Source organism: Myotis lucifugus, unplaced genomic scaffold (genome assembly GCF_000147115.1).
Source record: "Myotis lucifugus unplaced genomic scaffold, Myoluc2.0 scaffold_2813, whole genome shotgun sequence".
In the NCBI taxonomy this organism is placed as follows: Eukaryota; Metazoa; Chordata; class Mammalia; order Chiroptera; family Vespertilionidae; genus Myotis; species Myotis lucifugus.
Window position 1 is genome coordinate 9746 of NW_005873861.1, and position 9782 is coordinate 19527.

A 9782-nucleotide genomic window follows, 5' to 3' on the forward strand; every position below is an offset into this window, starting at 1 on the left:
ACACTAACTGATATAAAGAATAATTTACAGGGATTCAACAGTAGAGTAGAGGATTCTGAGAATCAAATCAACACTTTGGAATATGAGGAAGCAAACAAACAAACAAACAAACAAACAAACAAAAAAACCCCACAAAACACCCAAGCAAAAGAACAAAAAGAAAAAAGAATCCAAAAATATGAAGATAGTGGTCTGAGTGGTGCAAAGCCCAAACAGCAGAGACAGAGGAACCCCCATGCTCATAAAATAGTGAAGAGTAAACTAAGCCCCCAAAACGGTAAGAAAGCAAGCAAAGAACATTTGTATCAAGGTTGCATTACAGACAGACAAGAACTCTCACTAGCTAAGCATTTCCGGTGGCTAATGCCTTGAGAGGGAGAGCAGGGTGGGTCCCCAAGATGAAGAAGTCTCGGCAGCTGCTGGGAAGTTCCTGCAATCCCTGCCATGGGTTCAGCCTTCCACAAGCAGCTGGACCCCCCAACAAAGTGCCCCAACCTGCAGGGCATGCTTCGTGGGTACACCGCACCAAATCCTGCAAAGGAATGAGAGGATAGGAGACGCGGAGAAATGGAGGCAAGACAAAGTTCTGATCAAGCCTCAATTTTATTTTTACAGTGGGTAGTATTTATGTTGTTCTAGAGGAGAGGGGTGGGCAAGGGGGTCCATGGGCGGTAGCCTATCATTAAGGATGTAGCAGGCTCTGGAATGTCGCAGCTATGCGCTTATCAGCGGAGATGTAGCAGCTGTGTGCTTAGGGTGAGGGTATGTTATCTTTTAACTCCAGGCCAAACTGGGAGTTGGCTTGGAGGAGCCATAAACCTATTATGCTGTAAACTGGAGATGTATATGTGATTTATAATGGCTCCCAACATTTCCTCCCTTACCATTTAGTTAAGGGTGGGCATTAACCGACTGGGGGAGTAGTGACCTGGTTCCTCCCATGAGATCGGCAGATCTCACCTCTGGTGGCTCTTGGTATCTTTTGGGGAGGAGAGGCAGAGCCAACAATTATATATGTATGGATACCAACCTCTATGCAAACCAGGTGTGCTCACAGAGAAATCCAGAGGCGGTCGAGAAAATTTTGATTTTCTGTTTTGACCTTCCCTTGCAGTGCTTTGCCCTGCACCCAGACGGTACCCATACCATTCCTCTATATAGAGTGTAGGTAAGCATTCCTCTGGCTTTATGCTGTCCCCGTGGGGAGGGAGCCCTGGCAATCATTATAATCATGTTCTAGGTCTATAGTAGCTAAACGGTGGTAGTGAACCTGAATGGGTTTGGCTAGGATGCTATCAATTTGCTGTTTGACAAAACTTGTCAGTTTCTTAAAAGCCCATGGACCAAAGGTTAAAATTAACAGTAAGCTGACAAGGGGGCCAAGTGCAGGAAGCAGGTAGGGGAGTAGGCCATTGAGTCCGCTCCAAAGGGGGTTTTCGAACAGCTCTCTTCGCCTTTTCACCAGATCTTCCTGGAGTTTTCTTATCTTGTCTCGGACGATCCTAGATTTGTTGACATAAAAACAGCAGCGTTCCTGTAGGGCCAAACATATTCCTCCCTGCTCTGCTATAGTAAATCTAATCCTCTTCTATTTTGTAAAACTACTTCTGCTAGGGAGTCAATTTGGTCTTGGAGATCATTGATAGTACCTGAAAGAGCCTGAACATCATTAATTAATTGATTAGATAATTTATTATAAGTATGTAATGCGGTTCCTAATCCAGCTGTGCCAGAGGCCACAGCTCCAGAGACCCCCAGTCCTATAAGTAGGGGAATAAATTGGACAGCCAAAAAAGGGTATTTTCTCTGCTGTACAATCTGCTGAACCTGCTTAAATAGTAAGAATAAACTTTGGTCGCTAAACCATTTCAACTGGGCAGTTTCAATTCTACTTACTAGGCCCGAAGCATAAGAGGAATCAGAAATTATATTAATAGGCTGTTGGAAATCTGCAACGCAGCCTTAATAGCTTTTAATTCAATTCTTTGCACAGAAGTATGACTGGTCAATATGACTCGGTCAGAATTTATAGTATGATAGGCAGCTTTTCCATTTGATGACCCATCAGTAAAAACAGTTAAAGCTCCAGGAATTGGTTCCTGCGTAGTATTTTTTGGTATAATGATGGAGGTCTTATATAAAAATATTAAAAGTTTATCTTATAATAGGTGACAATTAAGTTCCCCTGAATATCCATTTAACCCAATTTGCCAATTTTAAGTCAGTTTGAAATAACATTTATTCTTTTAACTTTACTTGTCCTAAGTTATGGACAGTAAATGACCTTAATTAAATTTCTGGTATTAGTCTTTGGGTAGATTTACATAAACTTTGTTTAAGGAGACAAAACACAAATTATTTAATTTAGCTTTTGAGGCCCAATATATTGATTTTTAATTTTAGTTAGACATCTGAAGGAAACCTCTTTTTATTTCCTTCCAGACAGTTCTTTCTCACACAAGCAACAAATGTAAGAAACACAGTTGCCTTTTGAGATTTTAACAAATACTGCCGCAAAGCCATATATTTCAAGTGATTATTTTATTTATGGTGACTAATTATTGTCAGATTTAGTATTTTAACAACAATCTGTAAATGTTAGTAATTATATTTTTAAAGAGTATACCCTTTGGCTTATTTGCATATATAGAGGAATCATGGGAAGCCTTCAGTAACCTTTTTAGAAGAATTTATTTTACTAGGATTCAATTGCTTACAAAGATTAGTAATTTAAGTATTTTTTTTAAAAAGGCAAAGCGAAGCAAGTAAATTTAGTATTTAGTAAAATTCTGATTCACAAGGGGCAAACGCTGCCCCACCTGCAGCCTAATTTAAAATGCAGCGGCGAGGAACTTTTGTTATTTCAAATTACATCTTAAAATTCCACTGCTGTATTTTAAGAAATATTAAACAAAATTACTTGTTTTGCCCTTTCTCAGAGGCAAAAACTTAATATATTTGTTAATTTTTATTTGATAAAGCTTTCCCTGTGATTTCAAGTATATTAAATTTAGCTAAATTAAAAAATCCTTTAAAAAGAGAGAATAAACTTTTGAAAACATTTCAGGGCCCTTGAAATTTCTCAAAGTCATTCCTTGGTTATAGTTTTGAAATCCAACTTGAAAGACCATCAAATATATATATATATATATGTGTGTGATTTAAAAATTATATATTTCTTATAATTATTAAGAGATATCAATTAAATTTAAACTGGTTTTAAAATTTCGGTTGGGATCACAGAAATTGGATTACTGCTATCAGTCCCTTTTAAATACTTTGACATAAGCTATTTAACTTTTGTTTAGGGAGGGAACATATAACCTTTAATTGTCCTTAGTTTAAGGAAAGTAGGGTTTTCTAGATTTAAGAGATTAGAAAAATGACTTAGCCTTTTTTAAGGAATACAAGCTCTATTGTTGGCCCTTATAAAGCCAACTGCTCAGAAACATTGGTCTATCATATCACTGAAATTATATTAAGACCGTGATTGCTAATTAAGCATTAAAAATATCTTCTTAAAAATAGTATTAAATAAATCCGAGAGGCAAGCACACTTTTTGCCCCCATTCACATTTCCGTAGTAAAACTCTGCCTTAAAGCTCCACCCCTGAAATTCCATCCTGCCTCAGTGAGAAGACATTCCCTTCTGGCTAAATCAGAGGGAGGGGCCTTTGCTGTCTCAAGATGGCGGCCCCAGGGGCGTGGCAAGCCATGTGGCTGATATGGCGGCTGCCAGGTCATGTGGCCCAAAGTGGTGACTGTCTACATTGTTCTTTGCAATTAAATTTAAACTGGTTTTTATATTAAAAATTTCGGTTGAGATTACAAAATTTATCCTCTTTTTTCAATTAGACAAATGTTGAAATTTTACTATAATTATATGATTTCTCCAAATTTATTTAACCAGAACTTTAAACTCTTAGCTGGCAAGTTAAATATTTAGCATTTCTCAATCAGTAACATTTTTAAGAATAAATTTTAAAAAATGCAAGACATAATCAACCAACAGATTTAATTCTGTCCTTTAGATTTTGTACGAAGTACACTTAGATCTTATTTAATTCAGTATTATGTCACTTCAAGATACCTAGGTATAAACTCCAAGGTCTTAAATTTCACAGCAGATTTGGAAAACCACACTTGAGGCTGGCAAGGCAGGCCTGGCCCAGCCTTTGATTTTAAAACGACCATAATTTTTCCTCTGGGGAAGGTCAACAAACAAGGTTGTAGCTACATTGCTTCCTGCCCCTTGCTTGTCGGTGGGAAGTTTCAATATTGGCCTGGGGGAGGAAGGGGGGGGCTGTTTTCCCTGGAAGAACAGGTTTGGCCTAGCCTGGATCAATCAGATGTAAATTGACCACATTCTTTAAGAATTTGTTACAGGTGGGAAGCAACTAGCCCCTTTTCTCATTAGAAATGTTTTGGTCAGCCTTTTCAATTAACAAAGGGCCGGTTTTTTATCGGGCTACTTAGATTTTTATAATTAATATAGATCAATAATTCTTGAGATTCAAATCTAAATTATTATTTTAAGGCAGTTATTTTGGTAAATTTTCTGTAACAGACAATTTTACTAAATTTCTTTGAGGCTTTTAAGATTAACTTTGGAACAGGCTTTATTAACATTTCAAAAATCACTCGTTATTATGGAAATATACCAATCTTATTGCTAGAACCAGCCTGCATTTCTTCCCTGGCTCAAATATGCCATTTTTCTTAGGAAATAATCAGTTTTGGGTTTTATTCTGTACATTTGTAAAGAGATTCTTAGCTCAAAACTCTATCTAAATGTCCAAAATCGGATGATGTGCGCTTTAGTTCCAAGCCAGTTTTTCTCTTTACACGTGAACAGAAATCCCAGACACATTTTTTAAATTTTGTAGAACTTTTTTAATTACGAGAAGGAGATTTTAAATTTGAATACTGGGGAGGAGGCGTCCATATAGGATCGCCATGTGCTCCTTTTTCCTTTCCCCTACATATCCTGCTTTGGGGGAAGTTTTAGCAAATGACTCAGATGGCGTATTTGTTCCCAAAGTCATGCTTAATAGAAGAAGACATTTTAAATTTTTTCCTATTTCGCTTTCTAAAGTCATGGCTAGTACCCAAGGTTATCTTAGCCAAAGTTTGGTTGTCATAAGATGTTCTCTAGTAATTTTTAAATAGAACACCAAGTAATCTCATTGCAGGAGAGCCCACAGCTCTGCCCTCTCCTGCCATCTCTGAATCTCTCCGAACCAGAGAGAGATTCAGCAGCGGGGTTTCATTTCTTAAAAGTAAAGAAGCCTTTTAAATCTTTCTTTTTAACCCTAAATCCTCGCGCCTTGAGGGACTCCCTGAGTCCTTTAAGAAACAGATCATGAGAACTTAGAGCCTGACCCATGTCTTAGCCTCTTCCACGTAAGCCTCCGGGACGTATAAACCCCGTGCCAGGTCAGCCCAGGAGTCGACAAGGAGACGAACCAGCGAGGGAGAGCAGCCAACCGCTACCTCAAAGGAGAGGCCCCTGTTCACGTGTCATAGGTCAGGATGTAGAAATTCTCTGCTGAGACTACTTCAGTCCTGTTTATGCCACAGGTGTGTTTTCCTACGTAAGCAACCGGTTGGTATGATCCGCCAACTTAGACCCCTGGATCAGAGCTTCCCAGATCGAAACTTGTTTTCAAGTGCCTTCCTCGGAGCTGCCTCTGCAGCTCACTCCTCCTACGTAAACAGCCGGTTGGTATAATCCGCCAACTCGGACCCTTGTGAGGCAGGTAACCTGCTAGGACCCTCAGGCATTCACCAGTCGGGAGTCAGGCACCCCAGGAGTGCTCACAAGGTGGACGGCTTACGTTTTAAAGTAGGCAAGGAGTTTTCCCGGAGTAACACTGACACAAGTTCTTTCTGGTTTACTTCTAATTTTGGGTGGACAGTTTAAGCTTTAAAGTAGGCAAAAACACTTACTTCAGAGTCTCAGCTGGAGTCCCCACTTTCTCAGAAAGACCACTAAGACAAAGTGAACGCAGGGTTTTTGGAAGGAGTCAACCACATGGAACGAAACCAAGGGACAAGCCTGAGTGATTCGGAGTTCTCTCCGCCAAAATCGGGTACCTTTCACTCTTCCCGAAACAACAAGAGAGTGCTCAAAGTGGACTAGAGGCAGGAGACAAGGGGGGAGGCAATGAGGAAAGAGAATGCCTATCCAAAATGAATGCGTTCACTTACCAAAGCAACAGGTCTGACTCGCAGAGCGGGTAAGCAAAGTGGCGACCAGGAAAAAAGCAGGCTGACTCACAGGGCGATCCCAGTGGCGCCAAGGGGAGGTCCGGCCGGACAAAAAGTGAACGTTCCTGAGGAGGATTGGAGAGCAGAGACAGCGTTGGGCGCCATTTATGCCCCGACCTGCAGGGCATGCTTCGTGGGTACACCGCACCAAATCCTGCAAAGGAATGAGAGGATAGGAGACGCGGAGAAATGGAGTCAAGACAAAGTTCTGATCAAGCCTCAATTTTATTTTTACAGTGGGTAGTATTTATGTTGTTCTAGAGGAGAGGGGTGGGCAAGGGGGTCCATGGGCGGTAGCCTATCATTAAGGATGTAACAGGCTCTGGAATGTCGCAGCTATGCGCTTATCAGCAGAGATGTAGCAGCTGTGTGCTTAGGGTGAGGGTATGTTATCTTTTAACTCCAGGCCAAACCGGGAGTTGGCTTGGAGGAGCCATAAACCTATTATGCTGTAAACTGGAGATGTATATGTGATTTATAATGGCTCCCAACAGCAAAGTGGGATCTGCCCCATCTTTAAACAAATTAAACCAAACAACAGAGAAACACAAAACAATAATCAACAGAGACACTCTTCTTTTTCTTTTTTTAAATATATTTTATTAATTTTTTACAGAGAGGAAGGGAGAGGGATAGAGAGCCAGAAACATCGATGAGAAAGAAACATCCATCAGCTGCCTCCTGCACACCCCCTACTGGGGATGTGCCCGCAACCAAGGTACATGCCCTTGACCGGAATCGAACCTGGGACCTTTCAGTCCGCAGGTCGACGCTCTATCCACTGAGCCAAACCGGTTAGGGCGACACTCTTCTTTTTTAAAATTAAATTTATTGACATTGAGCAACATAAACATATTGGTTTCAGGTGTGGGTTTCTATGTTACAAGATCTGTATATTGCACCGTGTGCTCACCTCACCACTCAAAGTCAAATCTTCTCCTGTCACCATACATTAGGACCCCCTCCCCCCACCCCTTTCCTTTTTGGAAACCACCACACTGCTGCTGTTTGTGTTCATAAGTTTCAGTTTTATGTCCCACACTAGAGGCCCGGTACAAGAAATTCATGCACTTGGGGGGGAGTCCCTCAGCCCAGCCTGCACCCTCTCCAATCTGGGGCCCCTCTGGGGATGTCCAACTGCCAGTTTAGGCCGGATCCCACAAGACTCAGATGTGGGCACAATCACTTTCACAATCCGGGACTGCTGGCTCCTAACCACTCACCTGCCTGCCTGCCTGATTGCCCCTAACCACTTCTGCCTGCCAGCCTGATCACCCCCTAACCACTCCCCTGCCAGCCTGATCAACACCTAACTGCTCCCCTGCCTGCCCGGTTACCCCCAACTGCCCTGCCCTGCTGGCCCAGTCACCCCCAACTGCCCTCCCCTGCTGGCCTGATTGCCCACAACTGCCTTCCCCTGCCAGCCATCTTGTGGCTGTGGGTGCCGCCATCTTTGAAGGTGTGGCAGTCAATTAGCATATTCCCTCCTTATTGGTTGTGGGTGCCACCATCTTTGAGGGCAGGGCAGCAATTAGTATATTTTCTCCTTATTGGCTGTGGGTGCCACCATCTTTGAGGGCAGGACAGCAATTAGTATATTTCTCCTTATTGGCTGTGGGTGCTGCCATCTTTGAGGGTGGGGCATTCAATTAGCATATTCCCTCCTTATTGGCTGTGGGTGCTGCCATCTTTGAGGGTGGGGCAGTCAATTAGCATATTCCCTCCTTATTGGCTGTGGGTACTGCCATCTTTGAGGGCGTGGCAGTCAATTAGCATATTCCCTCCTTATTGGCTGTGGGCGCTGCCATCTTTGAGGGTGGGGCAGTCAATTAGCATATTTCCTCCTTATTGGCTGTGGGTACTGCCATCTTTGAGGGTGGGGCAGTCAATTAGCATATTCCCTCCTTATTGGCTGTGGGTGCAGCCATCTTTGCGATGGTGTGAGGGTCAATTAGCTTATCCCCTCTTTATTAGATAGGATATGAGTGAAGTCATATGGTTCTTAGCTTTTTCTGACTGACTTCTTTCACTTACCATCATGTTCTCAAGATCCATCCATGTTGTTGCAAATGGCACTATTTTATCCTTTTTATGGCTGAGTAGTATTCCATTGTGTATTTGTACCACATCTTCTTGATCCAGTCCTCTATTGTGGGACACTTTGGTTGTTTCCATGTCTTGGCCACCGTGAATAATGCTGCAATGAACATAGTGGAACATATATCTTTGGGAATACATGCTTTTGAGGTTTTTCAGGTATATATCCAGAAGAGGGATTGCTGGGTAATATGGAGAGATACTCTTATACAATACTAGAAGCCTGTTGCACGAAGAGATTCGTGCAATAGGCCTTCCCTTCCCTTGGCTGCTGGCACCAGTTTTCCTCTGGCACCCGGGACCCAGGCCTTCGCTCTGGCTGGGCTCCAGCAAGAGCCCCCTCCCCAGCCTTCAGTCCTCGCTGCTCCACTGATCCCAGGGCCATGAGGCCTCACTACTCTGCCCATCCCGGGGCCCTGAGGCCTCGTTGCTCCGCTTGGCGCCAGAGCCATGAGGCCTTGCTGCTCAGCTGGCTTCGCTCCACCGCTTGGAGCCTACATATGCAAATTAACCGCCATCTTTGTTGGCAGTTAAATTGCATATCGCCCTGATTAGCCAATGGGAAGTGTAGCGAAGGTATGGTCAATTACCCTTTTTGTCTTTTATTAGATAGGATTTACAAGTGCACACAACAGACAGACAGCCATTTGTGGCTTGCCAGACAGAACACCAGACAGAATGCCCTGCATCAACCCTAAGCTGATCAAGCCTAAGTGCGAGACCAGGCAAGGACTATGAGAGGCTGCTTGCAATCAGGAGCTGATCGGGCTCACACCCAATAGAGGCGGAAGGGGGCGTGTGTGCAACAGACAACAGGCGCCCCTCGTTACAGAGTTACAGAACGCTCAATTCAATTTAGGTTTTAGGTGAGATGACAGGGATTGCTGAAGCTGCGGCTGGGACTCAAAGCAGGAAAATTTCTGGAAGCGCTGCAAATAAAGGAGTCCAGGCCTCAGCCCCAGGAACCCCCAGCCCAGGCAGCAAGCAGATCTCTGGTACTCACCCCAGAGGAGTCCCCTGCTTGTCATCCCAGCAGAGTAGCCAGAAAATGAAACCAGACAACCAATGGGTCCAGGCTGCCTGTCACTCCCTGAGCCAATTAAGCTGAGACAGGGTTGAAGCATACATGAGCATTTATTCCAATAATGCTGGCAGCTTGAGGAAGCAGAAGGTCTGCCCTACCTCCCATCCCCATAAGCCAGCTGCTTATATTGGGTAGAAGGACAAGATTGCATGGGGAAGTAGGCGAAGTATTATGGTTTAGAGGCTGCAGGCAATTCGGGCTGAAGGGGTTCCAAAGAGCAGGTGCCTCCAGGATCAGAATGTGTCAGACAAGCAGTTCTCAGGAAAGGAGGATGAACAGCATTCCAGAGTCAACTCCCATGCCCCGGGGCGTACAACTCTCAGCCAGGGTA

General features: G+C 43.3%; 1 long non-coding RNA gene across 1 annotated transcript; it reads right to left on the reverse strand.

Annotated features, from left to right (window-relative positions):
• Nucleotides 1–1450: 1450 nt before the first annotated feature.
• On the reverse strand, nt 1451–8366 carry LOC111824603. Its single transcript, XR_002827710.1, has 3 exons — nt 8305–8366; nt 6211–6424; nt 1451–1502 (listed from the first exon to the last, which is right to left on the reverse strand). It is a non-coding gene; the product is annotated as an uncharacterized LOC111824603 (long non-coding RNA).
• Between the last annotated feature and the right edge of the window lie 1416 nt (nt 8367–9782).